Below are 24772 nucleotides of genomic sequence, written 5' to 3'. Positions count from 1 at the left end.
TTCTTTAAATAAGGGCAATAAAAACAATCACTTTTCTGTATAAATATACAAAATGTACAATTAGTTTCACATCTTTAGTGTTTCTCTCATATGGTCAAGGTTTAAATTCAACAAAACTTCTAATGTTCCTGGCCTCCCTATAAACAAAGGTTGGGGCTTCACCTAAGATATTAATCAGAAAAAGGTTTCCTGTGACAATGGCTCGGTTTTCTTCAATAACATTTTTGATACTGTGATAACCCAAAGTGTATGTCAGGATGCAGCTATTTTTGCATTGTTATTCTCTGTGGAATTTCTTAACATTCTCCTACTGGGGAGGTTGAGTGAAGGTGCTTCAGTCCTTTTCAGTTCTATAATGGGTTCCAGGATTTTGTTTAGCATTTGACTTTCATAGCCTCGCACTAGAAAATCACTCTCTAAGTTGTTCGGGTTTCTCAAAAATGGTTCCATCTCTGTGGTAATTCTAGCTAATCTATAGACCTGGGACTTCATTACATTATACTTGGTTTTTGTAGGATGTAGACTTTTACTGTGGAGTAATAAGTTAACCCTCGTTGGTTTTCTAAATAGATCAGTGGTGATTCTGTTATTGCTGGTGTCCTTGGAAATCTGCATATCTAAGAAAGTGGTTGAAGTATAGTTATGGGAAGAGGTAAACGTCAGGAAGGGGGTTGTTTGCTTGAGGTAAGTGATAAAATCTCCAAGCTGCAAGGTGTCACCTTCCCACACAATAAAGATATCATCAACAAAATGCAAATAGCATGTGATATGCTGCAGACAGGGCACTATGCACCCTGAAAAATGGCACTGAAATCCTAGGTCTGGCATAACTTCTTTCAGTATGACCCTTTACTGTTTTAGCTTTCCCTATGCATTTATACATAGAAAAAAATACCATTGCAAAACTTGATTTTCTCTAATACCTGTAAAGTTAAGAGGCTGAAACTCTACAGGCCTACATGGTTCTATGTACTCTGCAAAAGAGCACTGCAATTCTAGCTCTGGCATAACTTCTTCTTTCAGTATGACCATTTACTCTTTTTAGCTTTCCCTTTCCATTTATACATAGAGAAAAAATACCCCTTCAAAACTTGATTTTCTACAAGATCAGTAAATCCTGGAGGATGAAACTCTACAGGCAGACAGAGAACTATGCACACTGCAAAAGGGCACTGCAATCCTGTATATGGCATAACTTCTTCTGTGAGTATGACTCTTTACTGTTTTTAGCTTTTCCTATGACTTTCCAGCCTTTCATACATAAAGGTAGTTATGGAACAGGTACACCTGGTGGAGTATAGCCTTCCTAACTAGTGGGAGGTAAAAGCAATCCTCAGAATATTCACAGGGTGCAGCTATGGTTCAATGTGGTACACAGGTGGAGAGGTCTCTACCTGTGATCAGAACTGTCCACAACTTTGATTGTGTCTGGGCCTTTCCACCAAGGTGCTTGATAGATTTTGTCTGTAGATTTTATGTAAATACTTTGATTGTGTCTGGGCCTTTCCACCAATGAGCTTGATAGATTTTGTCTGCAGATTTTGTCTAAAGGCATTTTAGTTTTACAGGTAGAGACCTCTCCACCTGGGTACTATGCTGAACCATAGCTGCACCCTTTGAGTATTCTGAGGACAGCCTTTTATACATAGAGAAAAATACCTAGAGAAAACTTGTTTTTCTCCAAGACCATTAAAGGTGAGAGGCTCAAACTCCACAGGCAGACAGGGTACTATGCACCCTAAAAAGGCACTGCAATCCTGGCTCTGGCATAATCCTTCTTTCAGTATGACTGTTTACTGTTTTTAGCTTTCCCAAAGCATTTATACATAGAGAAAAATTCCCCCTGAAAACTTGATTTTCTCCAAGACCAGCAAAGCTAGGAGGCTGAAACTACAGGCTGACAGGGTACTATATGCCCTCTTAAAGGGCACTGCAATGCTGGTTCTGGCAAAACATCTTCTTTCAGTATGGCCATTTACTGTTTTTACCTTTTCCAAAGCATTTCGACAAAGAGAAAAATACCCCTTGAAAACTTAATTTTCTCTAAGGGCAATAAAGCTAGGAGACTGAATCTCTACAGACAGACAGGTACTATGCATTCTGCAAAAGGATGCTGCAATCATGTCTGTGGCATATCTTCTTTCAGCATGACCATTTTCTGTTTTTATCTCTATCACTGCCCACCTCACTGCTCCATGCTAACACTATACTATCTAAATAGATCCCTTAGATCTGAAAATCGGACTTTACTGCTTGCTCAAAAACCTAAGCTCTCTGCTGGCCAAATGTTTTCCTCCTTCTACATTGCCAAACCTTGGAACTCATTCCAATCAACTCTCAGATCCAGTAAGGATGCTAGCTCCTTCAAAAAGACCCTTCCCCTACATCTAGCTACTCAATGGCAATACTCATGCTCTAGATCCCAACCGCACATAACCTGACATTTCCCATACTACCACTTCTCATACACTTCTATAACTGTTTTAATCTCAACCTCTGAACACTCAACTCCCTATTATTTTTTTTTATTTCATTTCTTTTCTTTTTTATCTACACTAATACAGCTCACCTTATACACTTCATTGGTCTTGATACCATACTGCAAATTCCAACTGTCTATCTAATCACTGTATGGTGCTACTGATTCCTACACAAGTGCTTGACTATATTATTTTTGTCTGTATAAACTTATTAATTATTTCATTTGTATCCATCTTTGTTAATTCTGTTTTTGTAATTAATTCAATTCTGTACTAATATGTTTATCGCAGCAGGCCTCTAGTGAGAATGGGCTCATTCTGGTCCAGTGGACTTTCCTAATCATTGCCGGAGCCTTCCTGTGTCCTGACAGAGTGCTCTTCAAACTATCTGGAGATATACAGAGCTGAGCATATTTTTCTGGCACTTCAGAGTTGTATACTGGTAATTGTTGTTTTATATCATTGCTGACTGACTTCAGAGTTGTGCACTGTTATTTTTGCTTCACTGTATAGTTTTTCAGATCTCTGCTGAAGGTGTTGGTTTTCCCATATCCATCCTCCCTATTCTTGCCTATTCCTGTCTTGTTGTTTAAATTAAATTTGGAGGCTTTTGTAGTTGCTCGCCCCCACTGTAGATTTGATCTGGGACACTCCCCCCAGTCCCATTTCTTTACCTCATTTTACCTAATAGACTCCTTCTGCACTTGTTTTTAGTCATTTTTAATTTCATTGCATTTTTTAAACTGTTTGGTCTAACATTGCTACATGCTCAAGTGTGCTAGCTTGCACTGCATTTGAATTGTTTTGACTGTTTTTTAGCTACTTTTCTGTGTGTGTATATATATATATATATATATATATATATATATATATATATATATATATATATATAAACAAAATACCTTTCCTGTAACTAGTGTAGTCCAGATTCAGATTTGTTGTATCCAGGACTGGATGTAAGCTTCTGCCCCCCCCCCCAAGATTTCTGTGTTGGTGGGAAGCCTTCTAGCTTATCAGTGGGAGTGGTAAGCACTAGGTAACCTATCTACCACATAAGGAGTGGTTCTGGCCCAGAAATTGTAGTTATTGGCTGTTTGGGCAGTTTTTTCATCTCTCTCAACTTTCTGATTTAAAAGTCCGCATTTGCACTTGTTTCCCCCCTTTCCTGTAACTAGTTTAGTCCAGATACAGATTCTTAGTTTTAGCACTTGAATTTGCTTATTCCTGATCAGCACTTGTTCAGAATTTGTAAGCATTAAATAACCTACTAATTACTACAGCACTCAACCTTCCTCATTACCTAGAGGAAAACAGTTTTGGTACTTACTTTCCTCACTTATCTAGAGGAAAATAGTTTTTTTATTCAGGCATGTCCAAAGGTCAGCTCCTAGTGTTCTCTCCTGTCTTTCTGATGAATCTGGGCATCTTGGGACAATGTGGAAATTGCCTCATGTACACAGACAACCCTCTCCTCCTACCACCCAACACTACAACCTGTGAGAGATGCACTTATCTAGCCAAACTGGAGGCAAAGCTCTCTCCAATCAAGACTGAACTCGACAGTCAAGAGTAGAAGGCAAACACTTGCACCACACCACACTCATCACATAGTCTCCCTAAATCTACACCACCAAAATCCATAGAAACATAAAAACATTTGCGGAGGCTCTCAATAATAATCTGCTCAAACAACAGAGACCTCCAAAACAGAAATGCAAGCAACCTCCACCCCCCAACACAACCCAAATGACACATAGCCCACAGACTCAGTGTGCCACTCAACCACAGCCAATAAGGCAAAACAACGTTCCCAACACATTAGTCATATGTGACTTTATAGTCAGGCACACTGATGTCCCACTCACCAGGCTAAACAAGGAGAAGGTTACTGTCAGCTGCCTGTCGGGTGCCAGGATCCGCCACATAACCCACGCACTCAGGTCACTCCACAACAAGTATAAATATGACTCTGTCATTGTCCATGTTGGTGTGAACGACCTGAGATGTACCTCCCTGGACTACATGAATACAAGAGACATGGAAGTGCTCTCCGATCTTGTAGCCCAGGTAGGTATGACCCTAGCCCTGAGTAGCATTCTGCCATCACCCAGAATGATGCCGCAGTACAAGGACAAAATGATTGAATTCAACAATTGGCTAAGCTTCTGGTGCCATTCTAAAGGGATCCAGTATCTGTCTGCCTGGAATGACATGGTCGACAGATCACGATGCTTTGCCAGAGATGGCCTGCACCTGTTACCCCTGGGATTCTGGATACTGGCTAAGGTTCTTGCCCCCCCTATAGTGCCTTTTTTAGGCAAGGTTCAAATGACAAATTCACCACTGTAACAGGAACAGGCAAGCAAAAACTGAGGGTGATGCTACTCAATGCTAGAAGTCTAAATCTCAAAATGCACTCACTCGAGGCACTCCTTAAAATGGAGAACATCGATATCTGTGCAGTGACTGAGACCTGGTTCAAGGCTCCAGAGAGCACCCCTGCACTACCAAGCTATAACTCATACCACAGTTTTCGGCCATGTAACCTGGACCGGAACACCAAAGGCGGAGGTGTGTCCATATTCATTAAGGATATCCACACCTCCAGGCTAGTTGCTCAGCATAATGCAGCCAAGGTTATCCAAGTGCAACTAACTCTGGGAAAAACTGCAATCCAAATTGTAGCTTGCTACAGATCACCCATCATGCCCCAGGATTCCCACTCCTCTTTTCTTGATGTACTGGAAAATATTAGGGTTCAACCAAACACCCTAATAATGGGTGATTTCAACTACCCCACCATTAACTTGGAAAACTACTCATGTACCAACTCCTTCGCTTAATGCTTTCTGGAATTTATAAACTCCAATGCCCTGGATCAACTTATCCACACCCCCGCCAGGGGCAACAATATCCTAGATCTAGTCATTACCAACATGAGTGACCGGTGTTCCACACCTGAAGTCAACGCCTCATTGGTCTGATCCGACCATAAGCTAATTACCCTAGATATCCATATCCTGCCCTCAACCCCATTAAGGAAACCATGGTAAAAAATTTCTCCAAAGCCAACTTCATGCTTCTTAAGACAGAAGTGGTGAACAGTTCAGTTTATACAGTTACGACTACTGAATCCTACACAATTGCACTTTATAAGCACTTACATGAGTGCATGGATCGTGCTATCCCAAACAGAACCAAGACACTATCCACCAAAAAAAGGAAGCCAATCTGGTGGTCCCCTGCCATAAACAAACTGTACAACAGAAGGAAGAAACTGTTGCAAAAGAGAGTAAAATCCCATGAGTGGAGGAGCTCCCTGGTCAGCCTCAGTAAGAAGCTGCGATCCCTGATAAAATCCTCCAAAGCTAGTTACAAAAACAAAATTGCCACTGATTCTAAAGACAACCACAAAGCATTCTATAGCTATGTCAAGAATCTCAATCTTCTCTGAGTTACAGCACAATGGCACTAAATATATAGACCCAACTGATATTGCCAACATCCTGGCAGATAGGTTCAGTGCTAACTTTACCCCTCTCTCACCCCCTAAAGAGCCTATCTCTATACCGGAAGAATGCAAAGTTCCTGTAATCATGGCTGCACAGGTAAAGACCACACTCTCCAAAGCCAAGAACACAGCATCCATGGGACCAGACAACATCCCAGGCTGCGTTCTACATGAGCTACAGAATGAACTGGCACCTCACCTAAGTACCATGTTCAATCATAGCCTCACCTCAGGCTTTGTGCCTGCTGAATGGCGCACAGCAGCGGTTATCCCACTCCACAAGGGGGGAGCAACCATGGACCCCGGGAACTACCCCCCATTAGCCTGTTCAGCCTGGTCTGAAAGGCCATGGAACGTATCATCATGGAACTTATAAACAAAGACATTGATAATCTCCAAACTCTAAACCCCACCCAGTTCAGGTTTGTAAAAGGCAGATCATGTCTCCTAAACCTGACAGACTTCTTTGAAGCAGTCACCAAAGCCGTAGACAAGGGTAAGGTGGTTCACACAGCCTATCTAGATCTTGCCAAGGCTTTCAACACCATCCCCCACTCTGGAATTATAGATAAACTTACTAAACTAGGTATAAATCCCTATGTTACAAGATGGGTTGCCAACTGGCTCACTGACAGATCCCACGCTGTGAAAGTAGCAGACTCCAAATCTGACTTCAGACCAGTGACAAGTGGAGTACCACAGGGTTCAGTCCTGGGTCCTCTCCTGTTTGGTATCTACTTCTCTGAAGTACAGGCTAACACAGAAGGTCTTTGGCTAATGAAGTTCGCAGATGACTGCAAACTAGGAGCCATAATCGAAACTCCTAATGATGTGGACATCCTACAAAAGAGCCTCACTGAGACAGATGCCTGGTGTCAAAGCCATGGCCTCAAACTCAATGCCAAAAAGTGCATTGTCATCCCCTTTGGTAAAAAATCTGTACCCATGAACTACAACATAGGCAGTAGTATACTTAACACCGAAAGTGTGATAAGAGACCTTGGGACACAGGTGGACAGTAGTCACTCCTTTGATAATTGCCACAGTAGTCAGGAAATCCTTTTATGTGGCACACCTCATCACAAAAGGTTTCTCATCCAGAAAAAAAGAGGTCATTGTTCCCCTCTACTCATCACTCATTAGACCCATTATAGAGTACAATGCCCCTTTTTGTATGTACCTCACAAGACATCTTCAACAACTGGAAAGGCTGCAGAAATACCTCACAAAGAGGATTACCAGCCTCAAACAGATGCCCTACGTAGACCGCCTAAAAAAACTCCAGCATTACTCCATCGCATATCTCCTACTCAGAGGTGATCTTTGCCTAACATACAAAGCTATGTCAAACTCAGAGCTGTTGGACATGCTCCACTTAAAGAAATCCCAGTCCTTCTGAGCTACACGCTCTAGGGACCTAAACCTTGTCACCACAATAAACAGAACATGCCAGAGGGATAGATTCCTGTCCCAGAGACTTCCCATACTCTGGAATAAACTACCTATCTATATCAAACAAAGCTCCTCGTTAGCTCTCTTCAAGAAAAATCTTGATGATTGGATGGAAAATAGGAAATTCATCCTAAAGATCACCTCTGTGGCTCTGCTCGACAGTGGCACAGGAAAATAATTTTCTTGGGTGGCAAAAGCCAGGGTACCTTTTTGGCTGGGCTTGTATAGGCCCCAGGGCTGATAGCCTAGTACCTACCTATGAAACTATGAACCTATGAACCTAATAAACAAATGTAAATAAATAAACAGGTTTCCCTATGCATTTCCAGCCTTTTAAACAAAGAGAAAAATACGGCTTGAAAACTTGATTTTTCTCCAAGAACAGTAAAGCCAAGATGCTGAAACTCTACAGGCAGAGAGTGTACTATGCACCCTACAAAAGGGTACTGCAGTTCTGGCTCTGTCAGAATTACTTTCATCTTTCAGTATGACCATTTACTGTTTTGCATTCCCTATGCATTTCCGGCTTTTGATATATAGAGAAAAATTCCCCTTGAAAATTTAATTTTCTTCAAGACCTGTAAAGCTAGGAATCTGAAACTCCACAGGCAGGCAGGGTACTATGCACTCTGCAAAAGCCCACTGCAATGCTATCTCTAGGATAAATTCTTCTTTCAGTATGACTGTTTACCATATTTAGCTTTTCCTATGCATTTATAAATGGAGAAACATACCCCTTATAAACTTGATTTTCTCCCAAAGCAATAAAGCTAGGAGGGTGAAGCTCTGCAGGCAGACAGGGTACTATGCATCCTGGAAAGAGGCACAGCAATTTTACCTCTGACATAATGTCTTTCAGTATGACCGTTTACTCTTTTTAGCTTTCCATGTGCATTTCTAAATATAAAAAATACTGCTTGAAAACTTGATTTTCTCCATTTATAAATGGAGAAACATACCCCTTATAAACTTGATTTTCTCCCAAAGCAATAAAGCTAGGAGGGTGAAGCTCTTCAGGCAGACAGGGTACTATGCATCCTGCAAAGGGGCACTGTAATCATGACTGTGGCATAACTTCTTCTTTCAGTATGACTATTTACTGTTTCCAGCTTTCCCTATGAGTTTCCAGTCTTTTACACATAGAGAAAAACACAACTTGAAAACTTGTTTTTCTCCAAGACTGGCAAAGCTAGGAGGCTGAACATCTACAGGCAGACAGCGTACTATGAACACCACAAAAGAGCACTGTAATTCTAGCTCAGGCATAACTTTTTTTCAGTATGATCGTTTACTGTTTTTAGTTTTTCCTTTCCATTGATACATAGAGAAAAATACCCCTTCAAAACTTGATTTTCTACAAGAGCAGTAAAGCCATGAGGATGAAACTCTACAGGCCAACAGAGAACTATGCGCACTGCAAATTGGCACTGCAATCCTGTCTCTGACATAACAACTTCTGTAAGTATGACCCTTTACTGTTTTTAGTTTTTCCTACATCTTTCCAGCCTTTTATACACAGAGAAAAATTCCCCTTGAAAACTTGATTTTCTCCGAGAGTGGTAAAACTAGGAGGCCGAAACTACATAGGCTGACAGGGTACTATTTACCTGCAAAGGGACGCTGCAATCCTGGCTCTGCCATAACTTCTTCTTTCAGTATGACTGTTTACTTTTTTAGCTTTCCCTGTGCATTTACACATACAGAAAAACACACCTTGAAAACTAGATTTTCTCAAAGAGTTGTAAAACTAGGAGGCTGAAACTATACAGGCTGACAGGGTACTGTGTACCCTGCAAAAGGACACTGCATTCCTGGTTCTGGCATACTTTTTTTCTTTCAGTATGACCATTTACTGTTTTTAGCTTTCCCAAAGCATTTATACATAGACAAAAATACCCCTTGAAAACTTGATTATCTCCAAGACTGGTAAAGCTAGGAAGCTGAAACTCTACAGGCAGACAGGGTACTATGCACCCTGCAAAGATCACTGCCATTCTGGCTCATTCATAACTTCTTCTTTCAGTATGACTATTTACTTTTTTAGCGTTCCCTGTGCATTTACACATACAGAAAAACACATCTTGAAAACTAGATTTTCTCCGAGAGTGGTAAAGCTAGGGGGCTGAAACTCTACAGGCAGACAGGGTACTATGCACCCTGCAAGAGGCACTGCAATCCTAACTCTGGCATAACTTATTCTTTCAGTATGACCATTTAGTGTTTTTAGTTTTCCCAATGCATTTATGCATAGAGATAAGTACCCCTTGAAAACTTGATTTTCTCCAAGGGCTGTAAAGCTAGGAGGCTGAACCTCTATAGACAGACAGGGTACTATACACCCTGCAAAAAAGGCACTGCAATCCTGGCAGTAGCATAATTTCTTCTTTCAGTATGACTGTTTTCTGTTCTTAGCTTTCCCTATTCATTTCCTGCCTTTTATACATGGCAAAGTATCGCTCTACATGCCTCTTGGGAAAAGGAGGTTTGTGTCCAGCTAGGGGCCATACTTGAATTACTGTGTTAGATCAGAAGAGTAAAGAATTCCAATTTGATTGAGGTCTCCTGTGTTTTCATTACTCTGAGATTTTTTTAGCAAGACTACTCTATTACCACCAAACTATTCAGAGGTACTAATATTTTTAGACAACTGGATCTGAAAAGCTAACTTATTTTTGGACCCACCCTAGGAGAGTCAGGATCGAGATCTCCAGTTCAATCCATCCCAGGGAAGCTGTGAACTGAGACACCACAAGGAATCTTCAAACTGAGACATCTTTAGCTCAACAGTACAAGATCATACCAGACACCTGTTGGCCATTCACAGCCAACAAAAAATGTGTAAGTTCCCCATTTGAAGACCCCTAGCTGGTCACACACCTCCTTTCCTCTAGAAGGCCTGCAAAGTGGTAATCTGTTATTTGTACCATCCTCCACAGGGATCCTCCACAGTGTAAACACTGTGCTGTGCTGTGCTGTGCTTGTGCTGTGCTGACTAGGTCATAACAAGGCTGAAGCATGCATATCCACAGCTAGTGGGGTTTGGCTTTATTGGCCTGGAATTGTCAATTAAAATGATGAAACAAGTCATGGGCATTCAGAATTGCCAATTAGCTGAAACACCTGATGTTCATAAGGATCATTTGCATATATCCCATGTGCCTCTGATACAAGAGGTTTGGGAGGTCACTCAATGGAAGTTCTAGCTTTGCTGGAGTTTTCATTTTGTTTTTACTGATACAAGAGGTTTGTGAGGTCACTCAATGGAAGTTCTAGCTTTGCTGGAGTTTTCATTTTGTTTTTACTGATTGTTTTTTCAGTGACCTTTTCACTCATTGTTTTAGCCTTTTATATATAGAAAAACTTCCTGTTAAAAACTTGATTTTCTCCAACAGCGGTAAAGGTAAGAGGCTGAAACTCTACAGGCAGACAGGGTACTATGCACCCTGCAAAGGGGCACTGCAATTCTGGCTCTGGCCTAACTTCTTTCAGTATGACTGTTTACTCTTAACTTCCCTATGCATTTATACATGGAAAAAATTACCCCTTGAAAACTTGATTTTCTCCATGAGTGGTAAAGCTAGGAGGCTGAAACTATACAGGCTGACAGGGTACTATGCACCCTGAAAAAAGGCACTGCAATCCTGGCTCTGGCATAACTTCTTTCAGTATGACCATTTACTGTTTTTAGCTTTCCCTAAGCATTTTTAGCCTTTCATGCATAGCGGAAAAGATCAGTACATAGTAGTTCCCCTATGTTGGTCACTCTGTGTATCCATTTACCTGGCAATTAAGTCCAGAGTCATGGAAAAACAAGTAAATTGAAAATATGGGAAAAATAACCAACTTCAAGCTCTGGTAAGATGTTCACTCTTTTTTGATTTGCAGGTTAAAAAAAAACAAGAAAGATACCATTTGCTAATATTTAGTCACCAAAAATTATGAAAACTTTCTTAATGATGTCTTTTCAAATAAACTAGTTACATTCACATCATGTAAGGCAAGAGAGCACTGTGCTTTATTATGATTATAATGTCTGTTTTATGTATACATATACATATTTGTAGGAAGTACAGTATTAATGACAATTCATATATTTTAGAAATAATTTCATTCATTGGTCATTTGGTCCCTATCAGTGTCTTTATTGGCTGACAAAATAAAGTAAGGAATCCCATTGGACAGGTCCACATACATTACAGATTAGTTTTCTTACCATATGAGGAAGTTCTATGATTGGGTGTTGAACAGTGGAGGAGTATGACTGAAGAAAATACATGGACCAATATGAACAGAATGGATGGAGGCAGGTATCAAATCCCCATTAAGGAAGAGCTAGCCTATTTTGAGACTCTCGTATGTGGTAGGAAGCCTAGTTAGTGAGGAGAGTGGAGAGTGAAATAGGAGGAGGTGTTTGGGGCCCTTTTCCCCAATCAAGACTCAGGCAAAATTGTGGAAGAGTTTCAAAAACGAAGAGCCTATGAAAAATAGTTAAATCTATGCCTGATTGAGCAAGACTTAGCATGTGACATCACAGTGAGAAAGGGGTGGGAAGGAAAACAAGTGCGCCAAATAATTAACCAGTAAAAATGAAGGGGAATATGGTGGGCTTAGATATGGTAGGTCCTTAGGGTATATGCTTTGCCCAATCAGGAATGTTTCAGATTAGGAAGGTATAGAGTAAATGTGTGCAAATCTATTAACCAGTAATGTTAGGAGAAATTTTAGGTGGGCAGAGGGATGGGAGGTATTAACGATAACAGTGAAGACCATGATGGTAAGAAGTTCAATACAGTGGGGACATATCGTAGCTTTGTTATAGGTTAGCACCTGGAAATGGGTAGTCAATTGGGGCCTCAGAAAACTGATCTTATTAATGGGTGCATGAAAGCCATAGACAACAGAGCCTGAAAAACAGTGGCTCATCATGTCTCGCCAAATACAATGATTGGCATATAGGGAAGTAACTATGGAAGAGTGTACCATATTTATGCGAATGCAAAATATAAAACAAACATTAGTTAAAATCACCTTGTTATATATAAAAAAAGATATAGCATATGGTCCTGAAGTTAGTGGAATGGAACTCTTTGTGTTACAAAACAAATGTTAAAGGATTCAAGAGAAAGTTATTAGTGCCCAAACTTGTCATGGCTTTTCTTTAGCACAAGAGATATGGTTAATAAAGCATAGAAAATTAAAACAGAATGGCCAATAACAATAAAAATGAAAATTAGCCAAGGTGTTAAGGGCACCATCCCCTATCTGAAGAAAAAGTGTGCAGCAGTTATGGGTTATTAATGTTTCCATGTAGGTTAGAGTAAATTCTACCCAGCTGATACAGCAGGACAGTGCTTTGATGAGAGCTTTGCAAGAGATCTACCATATTTGATGTGAACGTAAATAAAGTTTATTTGGAATTATACAATTAAGAAAGTTTTCATGATCTTTGGTGACTAAATATTAGTAAATGGTGTATTTCTTGTTTTTTAACTTGTAAATTAAAATGGAGTGAACATCTTACCAGAGTTTGAAGTTGGGTACTTTTCGCTTATTTACACTTTATTTGTTTTTCCGTGTCTCAAGACTTAATTACCAGGTACACGGAGTGACCAACATAAGGGAACTGCTATATACTGATTTTTTTTCCAATAGCCTTATACACACATATAAAAATACTCTGTATAAAGTGGATTTTCTCCACCAGCAGAAAAACTAGGAGGCTGAAACTCTACAGATGGACAGGGTAGTATGCACAGTGCAAAAGGGCAGTCCAAGCCTGGATCTGGCATAACTCCTTCTTTCAGTATGACCATTTGCTATTTTTAGCTTTCTGTATGCATTTCAAGCCTTATATACATAGAGAAAAATACACTCTATAAAGTGAATTCTTTCCAAGAGTGGTAAAGCTGGGAGGCTGAAACTCTACAGGCATACACAATACTACACACAGTGCAAAGGGGAATTACAAGCCTGGCTCTGGCATAATTCCTTTCAATATGACCATTTATTGTTTTAAGCTATCTGAGTGCATTTCCAGCCTTATATACATAGAGAAAAATATCCCATACACAGTGAATTTTCTCCAAGAGGGGTAAAGCTAAGATGCTGAAACTCTGCAGTCAGACAGGATACTATGCATAATGCAAAAGGGCAGTGCAAGCCTGGCTCTGGCATAATTTCTTCTTTCAGTAGGACTATTTACTATTTTTAGCTTTCTCTATGTATTTCCAGCCTTATATACTTAGAGAAAAATACCTCGCATAAAGTGGATTTTCACCAATACCAGTAAAGCTAAGAGGCTGAAACTCTGAAGGCAAACAGGGTGCTATGCACAGGGCAAAAGGGCAGTGGAAACCTGGCTCTGGCATAACTCCTTCTTTCAGCATGACTGTTTACTGTTTGTAGCTTTCTCTATCCATTTCCAGCCCTATTTACCTAAAGCAGAAGCAATAGTCTAGGGGGTATCTTTGAGGGATAACCCTGTGGTGACCAAATAAGCTGGACAAATCCTGACATCCTGCTCCTGTTGCTAGGGAGCTGATAAACAGGGAGATCTTCCGTGAGAATCCTTAGAAGGACTTTTTTACTTATCGGATATGGAGGCCTAGCTCTAATAAGGGCTATTGGTGAAAGGCAGTCCTGTTTAAATATTCCGGTATTCCAATGTCCTTATGCAATGGTCCTTGAAAGGGCTGTTGATCTGTTTTGGTATCAGTGGTTGTAAGTGCCGCCCAAGCCCTGAGAAGGGCAGTTGTGTGCACTGACTGAGCCCTGAAAAGGGCTGTTGGTCCAAGATAGTCCTATTGAGATGGCCCAGAGATAGGCCATGTGGAGACAGACAAGGTGAAGAAAATCTTAATTTAATAGAGCCCTGAAAAGGGCTGTTGAGGCTGGTATGCCGGTAGTCCAATGTCTTTATGCAGTAGTCCTTGGAAGGACCGTTGATTCCTCTTGGTATCAGTGGCTGTAAGTGCTGTCCAAACCCTGAGAAGGGCTGTTGTGTGTGCCACCTGAGCCCTGAAAAGGGTTGTTGGTCCAAGATAGTCCTATTGAGCTTGCCCAGAGATGGGCCGTGCAGAGACAAACAAGGTTATGCGAATCTTACTGTAATAGAGCCATGAAAAGGGCTGTTGAGGCTGGTATCCCAAATAGAAAAATAACCTTACAGATAACAGTGCATTCAAGTACGATCTAGTCTAAAAGAGACTCCAGAGCCGTTGTTTAGATTTCCACAAGTCTTTTTTATTATACAGAAATGCATAGTCCAGAAAACTAGTCAATGCTCTCCAAGCGCTGTTCAGAGTGCATTCACAGTGTGTAGGGAGCCACATTTATTTATTTATTTATTTACATTTGTTGACCTGGAGTGTCCGACTGGACATAGGTCCATTTTCAGCAGAGGCCCGGGGAGAAACGCTCCACAGTTAAAATATATAGACAGTAGTTACATTGGATTTACATATCAATTAACAATTTGATCAACATAGCAATTAAAAATTACAAACATAGTTAGAGATGAAGAACATAGTACATATTTACATATTAACATGGCTTATGCTCAAATAAAAGGGCGGGTCCAGAGGAAACAACCAATAAACTCCTGGAGGTGTGTAGTGGGTTGTGGCCTTTATTCAGCCCTCCATGTTCAGAGTATTGGTGAACCTAAAAAAGCCATTGTAAAGCATGAAAAAGCACAGAGTGAACTATATGCATAGAGTATTATTACAATGATAAGTTCCACTATAACAGAGCTCCTGTATTAGATAAAAACTGGTAATAGTATAAAATTATTACACGGTGCAGAGTTCAAAACACCCTAAAGCACTCGGACTCTATATTATGCTTGTAAACAAAAAATGAGTTTCTCATTCTTTCTATGGAGGAATCTAATATAATGTGTGGGTAATGTTCATTCCATTAAAAAGATCTATTCTATCCCTAGATATGTAAAATCCAATCAATGAAGCGAGTTTCACAGAGTGTGAAGGAAGCGGTACTATTGGGTGCGGGGAAAGCAGGCAGAGAGAGGGACGGCTAGAAAGGGTAAAAAAACACACCATGAGTTGGATGAAATCACTAAAACGGTGACTTAGACTTAGACTTTTAAACTAGCTCATACCTGAATGTACTGTTATCTTTAAGGTTATTTCCCTATTTAGGATACCATCCCCAACCGCCTTTGCAGGGGTCTATTACATTAAGATTCTCTTCACCGTGTCTGTCTCCCCACAGCTCATCACTGGGCCATCTCAATAGGAGTATGAGAACCCAGTTTAAATACCTTCACTAGAGGCTTAAAATAATTATGCATTCAATAGAGGATGTAGCAGACCAACAGCCCTTTTCCGGGTTCGGTTGATGCACACAACTTCCCTTCTCAGGGCTTGGGCAGCACTTACAGCCACTAATACCAAAACAGATCAATGGTCCATTCAAGGGCCACTGCATAAGGACATTGAATACCAGAATATTTAAACAGGACTGCCTTCCATCAATAGCCCTTATTAAGGCTATGCTTCCACATCCTATAAGTAAAAAAGTCCTAAGGACTCTCACAGAAGATCTCCCCATTTATCAGCTCCCTAGCAACAGGAGCAGTATCTCAGGATTTTGTCCACCTTATTTGGTCACCACAGGGTTATCCCTCAAAGATACCCCCTAGAGCATTGTTTCTGCTTAACGTTTTACCTACCTGGCCCCAGGTAGGCTACGCTCTTGTTGAGAACCCACCTACTTCTTGATGAGTCCTATTTACCTAAAGAAAAATATGCAGTATAAAGTGGATTTTGCCTAAGACAGGTAAAGCTAACAGGCAGAAAATCTGCAGGCAGACATGCTACTAAGTACAGTGCAAAAAGGCAGTGCAAGCCTGGATGTGCCATAACTCCTTCTTTCAGTATGATAGTTTATTGTTTTTTTTTTTTTTTTTTTTGCTTTCTGTATACATTTCCAGCCTTATATACATAGAGACAAATACCCTGTATAAAGTGGATTTTCCTCAAGAGCAGTAAGGTAGGAGGATGAAACTCTGCAGGCAGACAGGGTACTATGCACAGTGCAAAGGGACAGTCCAAACCTGACTCTGGCATAACTCCTTCTTTCAGTATGACTGTTTACTGTTTTAGCTTTCTCTATGCAGTTCAAGCCCTTTATACATAGATAATAGAAGTGCTCATCTGTCAGAAGGAATGGTTTAATAAACACTGCTATTTTTTCTATATCTCTCTATATATTTTTGCTTGAAATCTAGGGACTGCTTACTCTGTTTCTACTTCTATTTTAGTTATGACTGTACTTCACTAGGAGCCCCAAACAGTACATCAGTTGCTGCTGTTTCTGTGTTTAGCCCTATATAGAGAAAAATAACCTGGATAAAGTGAATTTTCTCCAAGAGCAGTAAAGCTAGGAAGCTGAAACTCTGCAGGCGGACAGGGTACTGTGCACAATGCAAAGGGGCAGAGCAAGCCTGGCTCTGGCATATTTCTTTCTTTCAGTATGACTTTTTTACTGTGTTTAGCTTTCTCTATGCATTTCCAGCCTTATATACATAGAGAACCTGTTAACAAAGAGGACCAGTGCCAGGCACATTGATTCTTCTATTAAAACTTAAATTGGTATCCAACATGGAAACAATTGATATTGGAAAACAATCCAAACTTAAAAAGTTAGAAAATTATTTCCATTCAAGTTGAAAAGTCCACTTCAAAAAAGAAGGCTTCCAGTGTATTCATAAAAATTCTTATCTGTATTATTAATGAGCAAAGCACTTCAGTGCCATTGTTAACATCATTAAGGACAACTGGATCATCAGTAAAAGTCTGGTCATCAACCATATCCTCCTGACCAAATCAAGCTCCAACATTAGAAGAAAAAAGAACATCCACAGCTTATTGAAAATCCAGATTCACTAGCTTTTCTAGACATCAACGGACTGATAGGGACCTTCAGCTGTGGCCTCCCTCACTGCAGTTTCTGCAGCTACATGAGGAATAGGACAGGCTTCACAAATCCTCACGACAACCGCAGGTATAATAGCCGGGAGCACAACAATTGCAACAGTTCACTCCTAGTCTACAGAGCACAGTGCACAAGATGCCAAGCTTTCTGTGATGGAAAAACTACAGACAGACTTAAAACCCAAATAGCACAGCACCTCATGAACATCCGCTACTGCAATCTAAACAACGCACTCGCAAGACACCACAGAAACCAAATTGGACATAATACTTTTACCTTCCATGTGATTGATAGGATTCATAAAGAAAAATTACAAGGTTCACAAAATGACTTACTAGAAAAAAAAGAACTCGAATGGCAAATAAGACTTGAAGTTTGCTCCCCAACAGGACTAAACACCCAAATGTCCATCAGCAGTATCCTAAACCTTAGGAAACTGCAAAACCTCACCTACTATTAAAAAATCCTAATCTTTCATGTTTTTTATGTTTACTTAATCATTAATAATGCTCATAATTAATGTTATTAAAGTTCATATCCTTTCTGTTTGGCGGGTCTGATGAAGCCTTATGCGAAAGCAGTGACCACACTTATGTTTAGTTTTTTCTTAATAAAATCTTTTAATGTTTAATGTACTATTTAACGTTGATGTTCAGCCTTAAAAAGGTTTTACAAAGCTGTGTTTTTAATTTATCACCATGCATAGCCCAGATTAGCTCCACCTCCTTGTAAGCTTGTTCTTCTTACACAGTCCTTTCACTTCTATCAGTCTGTCCAATAGACTTCATTACTGCCACATCCTCCAATGAATGCATAATTAATTTAAGCTGCTAACGAATGTACTATCACTCTAACCAATACAAATCATTACTGCTACATCCTCTATTGAATGCATAATTATTTTAAGCCTCTAGTGAAGGTATTTAAACTGGGTTCTCATACTACTGTACTCAGATCAACAGCGCTAATCTGCCAAGGTGTATTAATTTCTCAATAAAGCTAGTCTGAATCAGAATAAGGGAATCTCCATTTTCAATTCATAACAAACTGAGTTGCTACAGCAATCAATGCAAGACTGAGATTGGAACCATTTACTCGTAGCTGCATGATGGTACTTTTATCTGGAGTTTGTCCGTCCAGTTTTTCTTTTTGCTATGTATATAAGGGTGGAAATGCATAGAGAAAGCTAAAAACAGTAAAAGGTCATACTGAAGGAAGGAGTTATGCCAGAGCCAGGAGTGCTCTGCCCTTTTGCACTATGCATAATATCCTGATGGTGTGCAGAGTTTCAGCCTCCTAGCTTTAGTGCTTTTAGAAAAAAATCCATGTCACACGGGGTATTTTTTTCTGTACATGTAAGGCTGAAAATGCATAGAGAAACCTAAAAGCAGTAAATGGTTGTACTGAAGGAAGGAGTTATGGCACAGCCAGGCTTGCACTGCCTTTTCTGCTGTGTATAGTACCCTGTCTGCCTGCAGAGTATCAGTCTCCTAGTTTTACTGCTCTTGGAGACAGCCCACCTTATATGGTATATTTTTCTGTATGTATATATGACTGGAAATCCATAGACAAAGCTAAAAACAGTAAACGGTCATACTGAAAGGAGGAGTTATGCCAGACCCATGCTTACATTGCCCTTTTGCACTGTCCATAGTACCATGACTGCCTGCAGAGTTTCAGCCTCCTAGCTTTACCAGTTTTGGAGAAAATCCACATTATCCAGGGTAGTTTCTCTATGTATATAAGGGTAGCTCCGGGAAAAAAAACAGTGTCCCAGTGGAGTGAGACTCACCCTCCTGAAGGGATCAGCACTTTTGCATAAAACTTCATCAGACCTGCCAAGTAGAAAGGATATGAAGTTTAAGAACATTAAGACTGTGCATTATTAATGATTGAGTAAACATTAAAAAAATGAAAGATTAGGATTTTTTTAATAGTAAGTGAATTACTAGAAAAAAAGAGAACTCAAATGGCAAATAAGACTTGAAGGTTACTTCTCACCAGCACTTAACACCCAAATGTCCATCAGCAGTATTCTAAACCTAGGAAACTGCACCACCTCACTTACTATTAAAAATCCTAATCTTTTAGTTTTTGTTTAATGTTTACTCAATCATTAATAATGCTCTTTCTTAATATTCTTAAAGTTCATTTCCTTTCTACTTGGCATGTCTGATGAAGATTTGTGTGAAAGTGCTGATCACACCTATGTTTTGTTTTTTTCTTAATAAAGTCTTATAATGTTTAAAGTACTATTTAATGTTGAAATTCAGCTTCAAAATGTTTTACAAAGCTGTGTTTTTTCTCTATAACCATGCATAACCCAGATTAGTGCCACCTCCTTTTGTTTGTTCCTCTTACTCGGTCCTTTCACTTCTGGATTACTATCACTCTGCCCTGACTTTGTTACTGCCACATCCTCTGATGAATGCATAATTAATTTAAACTGCTATTGAAAGTACTATCACTCTGGCCAATAGAATTTGTTACTGCCACATCTGCAGATGAATGCATAATTAATTTAAGCTGCTAGTGAATGTACAATCACTGTGACCAATGTAATGTGTTACTGCTACATTCTCTGTTGAATGCATAATTAGTTTAAGCCTCTAGTGAAAGGATTTAAACCGGGTTGTCACACTATTGTACTCAGATCAACACCCCTCATCTGCCAAGGTATATTCATTTCTCAATAAAGCTACTTCAAACCGGAATAAGGGAATTTCCATTTTTGTTTCATGCCAAATTGAGTTACAACAGCAATCAATGCAAGACTGAGATTGGAAACTTTTACTCATAGCTGCTTAATGGTACTTTTATCTGGAGTCTCTCTGATTTTTCTTTTTGTATTTATGTTCCCCCAGTACATGCAGTTTCCAAGTGCCTGCACAGGCTTCTTTATCGGATAAGACTCCCAGGCTAACCTTAGCTAAACAGAGACAGTTTTTCATCATAGTACAAGTGTTTCTTTGTGAGCCTTAAATACATAGAGAAAAATACCCCATATAAAGTGGATTTTCTCCAACAGCAGAAAAGCTAGGAGGCTGAAACTCTGCAGGCAGACAAGGTCATATGCACAGTGCAAAAGGGCAGTGCAAGCAGAAGCCATGTCCCAGAGGCTTGAGTATAGCCCTCCCTAGGTGGGGGGATAAACTCAGAAAGTGGCTAACATTCTCACTAAACCCTCCTAAATGGAGGAAAACAATTTATCATAGCAGTTTGGGATAACGATTCTAGAGTTAAAACAAACAGCTTTAAGAAACATTAAAATTTAGAGAGATTTGAGTTCCTTGTCTTCTTTCTCTGATTCTCTCTTAGTGCTGTGTCCAGATCCATAGTGAAGCCAGCAAGGGATGATCAAGAGGGTAGTTTGGCTTGGTTTGTAAGTGTCCCCTTCTGTTCAGTGCCCTGCAGTGAAAACTCATAGCAAACAACTAAAAAGGTAACAGGATCTGTAACAGGATCTAAAAGTAAGCTCAAGCAGAGGAGTCATCTATCTTTCTTTTGAAAATAAAGAGGCAGGATTCAACTCGTTCTTTTGCAGAAATTACCCTACAATAAAGAATTTCTACAAAAGCACGAGCTGCATTCGGCCTCTTTATTTTTAAAAAGAAGATAGATGACTCATCTGCTTGAGCTTGTATTTAGATCCTGTTATTTTTTTAGTTGTTTGTTGTGAGTTTTTATTGCAGGCCACTGAACAGAAGGGGGCACTTCCAAACCAAGCCAAACCACCCTCTTGAACATCCTTCGCTGGCTTCACTATGGATCTCGACACAGCACTAGGAGAGAGTCAGAGAAAGAAAACAAGCAACTCAAATCTCTCCAAATTTTAAAGTTTCTTAAAGCTGTTTGTTTTAACTCTAGCAATCCAAATAATTTTAATCCTGATTGTTATCCCAAGCTGCTACACTAAGTAGGTTTCCTCTGCTAAGGAGGGTTTAATGAGTATTTTAGTCCCACAGCCTTATATACATAGAGAAAAATACCCTGTATAAAGTGGATTGTCTCCAAGAGCAGTAAGGCTAGTAGGCTGAATCTCTGTAGGCAGACAGGGTACTATGCACAGTACAAAAGGGCAGTGCAAGCCTGGCTCTGACATAACACCTTCTTTCAGTATGACAGTTTACTCTTTTAGCATTCTCTATGCATTTCCAGCCCTTTATACATAGATAAAAAAGTGCTCATCTGTCAGAAGGAATAGTTTAATAAATGCTGCTATTTGGAAAAAAAGAAGACTCCCCCTTTTTCTAGCTTTCTCTATGTATTTTAGTTTGAAATCTAGGGACTATGTACTCTGTCCCTACTTCTATTTTAGTTCCGATGGCACTTCAATAGCATGTTTTTTTCCTCAGAGAGAAAATCTGTTGGTGATGTTTCTGTGTTTAGCCATATACACATAGAGAAAAATACACCAGATGAAGTGGATTTTCTCCAAGGGCAGTATAGCTAGGAGGCTGAAACTCTGCAGGCAGACAGGCTACTATCCACAGTGCAAAACGGTAGTGAAAGCCTGGCTCTGGCACAACTCCTTCCTTCAGTATGATCATTTACTGTTTTTAGCTTTCTCTCTGCATTTACAGTTTTATATACATAGCAAAAAGAAAAATCGGAGAGGCACCAGATAAAAGTACCATCAAGCAGCTACGAGTAGAAGGTTCCAATCTCACTCTTGCATTGATTGCTGTAGTAACTCAATCTGGCATGAAATGAAAATGGAGATTCCCTTATTCTGGTTTGAAGAAGCTTTACTGAGAAACAAATACACCTTGGGAGATGAGAGCTGTTGATCTGAGTACAGTAGTGTGAGAACCTGGTTTAAATACCTTCACTAGAGGCTTAACCTAATTCTGCATTTAACAGAGGATGTAGCAGCAGCAAATTCTATTGGTCAAAGTGATAGTACATTCACTAACAGCTTGATTAATTATGTATTCATCAGAGGATGTGGCAGTAATGAATTCTATTGATCAGAGGAATAGTACATTCACTAGCAGCTTAAATTAATTATGTATTCATCCAAGGATGTCAGTAATGAATTCTATTGGATAGAGTCATAGTAATCTGGAAGTGAAAGGACCAAGTAAGAGAAACAAACAAAAGGAGATTGTACTAATCTGGGCTATGCATGGTGATAAATTAAAAACACAGCTTTTTAAAACCTTTTTTAAGGCTGAACTTCAGTGTTAAATAGTACATTAAACATTAAAAGACTTTATTAAAAAAAAAAAACGTGTGATCAGTGCTTTCACATAAAGCTTCATCAGACCTGCCAAGTAGAAAGGATATGAACTTTAAGAACATTAATAATGAGCATTATTAGTGATTGCGTAAACAGAAAAAACCTGAAACATTAAGATTTTTCAATATTAAGAGAGGTTTTGCAGTTTCCTAAGGTTTAGGATACTGGCTGATGGACATTTGGGTCTTCAGTCCTGCTGCAGATCAAACTTCAAGTCTTATTTCTCATTTGAGTTCTCTTTTTTCAAGTAAGTTCAGAAACTGTAGTGAGGGGGGCCACTACTGAACATCCCTATTGTTCCATTGTTGTCTAGAAAAGCTACAGAGTACTGCTTTTTCCATGATGGTGAGACGGTTCCTTGAGTGGTCCCATATCTTTTATTTATGTTGGAACTTGTTCTGTGGACTGGGAGGTTGGGGGTGGGACTCATAAATGCTTAAGGTCTCACTTCCCTTGCCAGGTCTTTACCCTGTGGTGGGGTTGGTTGACCAGGGAGTGGCTGGCCTGCTAGAAGTTGAGCTCCTCCTTGTGTTGGCCTTCTGGAAGCAGATGGATGGTCTTGCTGGTCGATGAAATTAGGGTTGACGTTGGCTCTGTTGAAGTCATTGGGTGGGAGAGGTCTTTTCAGGTCTGGTGTGAATGAGGCTTGGCCCCTCTGATAAACCTGCTGGTTTAAGGTGTTGCTACTTGGTCTCACTCCTGGGGTGGGGCTGAAGGATTGAGTAGAGCTCTGTCTGGCATGACTCTCACTTGGTTTATTTGTCATTGGTTGACATTTCCCTTGTTCATGCTAAAGATATTGTCATTTTCTGTTGTGGTCTGGGATCTGATTGAGGGGGTGAAGGTCTTTGTTTAGCTTTTGATGTTTATTGAGCCGGAGCTTGCTGTCTAGATCCTGCACCTTGGTGAAGATCAGTGACAGTTTTGTTTCGTTGTTCTGGATGCTGTCAAGTCATGGTTCAAGCCCCTCTAGGGTTTGAAGGTGCCTTTCTTGCAGTGAGGCATGTTGTTCCAATAACAAGGTGATGAGGTTTAGGCTGGCCCCAGTGAAAATTGTAAACCATCTTTCCTTAATGGATGATTCCTGCTCTTTGCAATTCAGTCTTTTGCATATCTTGAAACCTTTTGGTATGATGCAGTCATTGAGGCAAGTCTGTAGGTAGGTTTCCTCTGACTGTAGGCTTTTAATTTTGAGTAGGCTTTCTTCAATGGAGTGGAGTAGGTCTTCTTCAGCTGCCCTGTCATCATTTTGGTGGTTATCTTGTTCTGTGGTGGGAGGTCCAAGTGGGGTGCTGTCAGAATTTCACTGAATCATTTCATGTTCAAGGCTGCTTGATCAGTACTCTTGTAGACGGGTATAAAATAAGCACTAAGCTTACTTGGCGGTGGAGAAAAAAATGAAAGCAACAAAAGAAACACTTGTAGTACAGTGAAGAACTGGCCCTACTTGGCTAAGGCAAGCTGGGAAGTCTTATTTGATAAAGAAGCCCCTGCAGATGCTGGGAAGCAGCCTGTATGGGGAGAACACAAATGTGAAAAGAATAATCAGAGATACTCCAGATAAAAGTACCATTAAAAAGCTATGTGTAAAAGGTTCCAATTTCAGTCTTGCATTGATTGCTGTAGTAACTCAATTTGGCATGAAACAAAAATGGAGATTCCCTCATTCTGGTTCAAAGTAGCATTATTGAGAAACAGATACACCTTGGCAGATGAGTGCTGTTGATCTGAATACAGTGTGTGTGAGAACCCAGTTTAAATATTTTCACTAAAGGCTTAAACTAATTACGCATTCAACAGAGGATGTAACAATAACAAATTCTATCGGTCAGTGTGATGGTGCATTCACTCGCAGCTTAATTAAATTATGCATTCATCAGAGGATGTGACAGTAATAAATTCTATCGGACAGAGTGATAGTAATCTAGAAGTGAAAGGATTGAGTAAGAAGAACAAACTAAAGGAGGTGGTCCTAATCTGGGCTATGCATGGTGAAAGAGAAAAAACACAGCTTTGCAAAACCTTGTTAAATAGTACATTAAACATTAAAGGACTTTATTAAGAAAAAAATAAACATAGTTGTGATCAGCACTTTCATATAAAGCTTCATCAGACCTGCCAAGTAGAAAG

This window comes from Protopterus annectens, chromosome 2.part0 (genome assembly GCF_019279795.1).
Source record: "Protopterus annectens isolate FY-2018-M chromosome 2.part0, PAN1.0, whole genome shotgun sequence".
Classification (NCBI taxonomy): Eukaryota; Metazoa; Chordata; order Ceratodontiformes; family Protopteridae; genus Protopterus; species Protopterus annectens.
The sequence above is the reverse complement of the archived record's forward strand: the minus strand, read 5'-3'. Positions refer to the sequence as shown.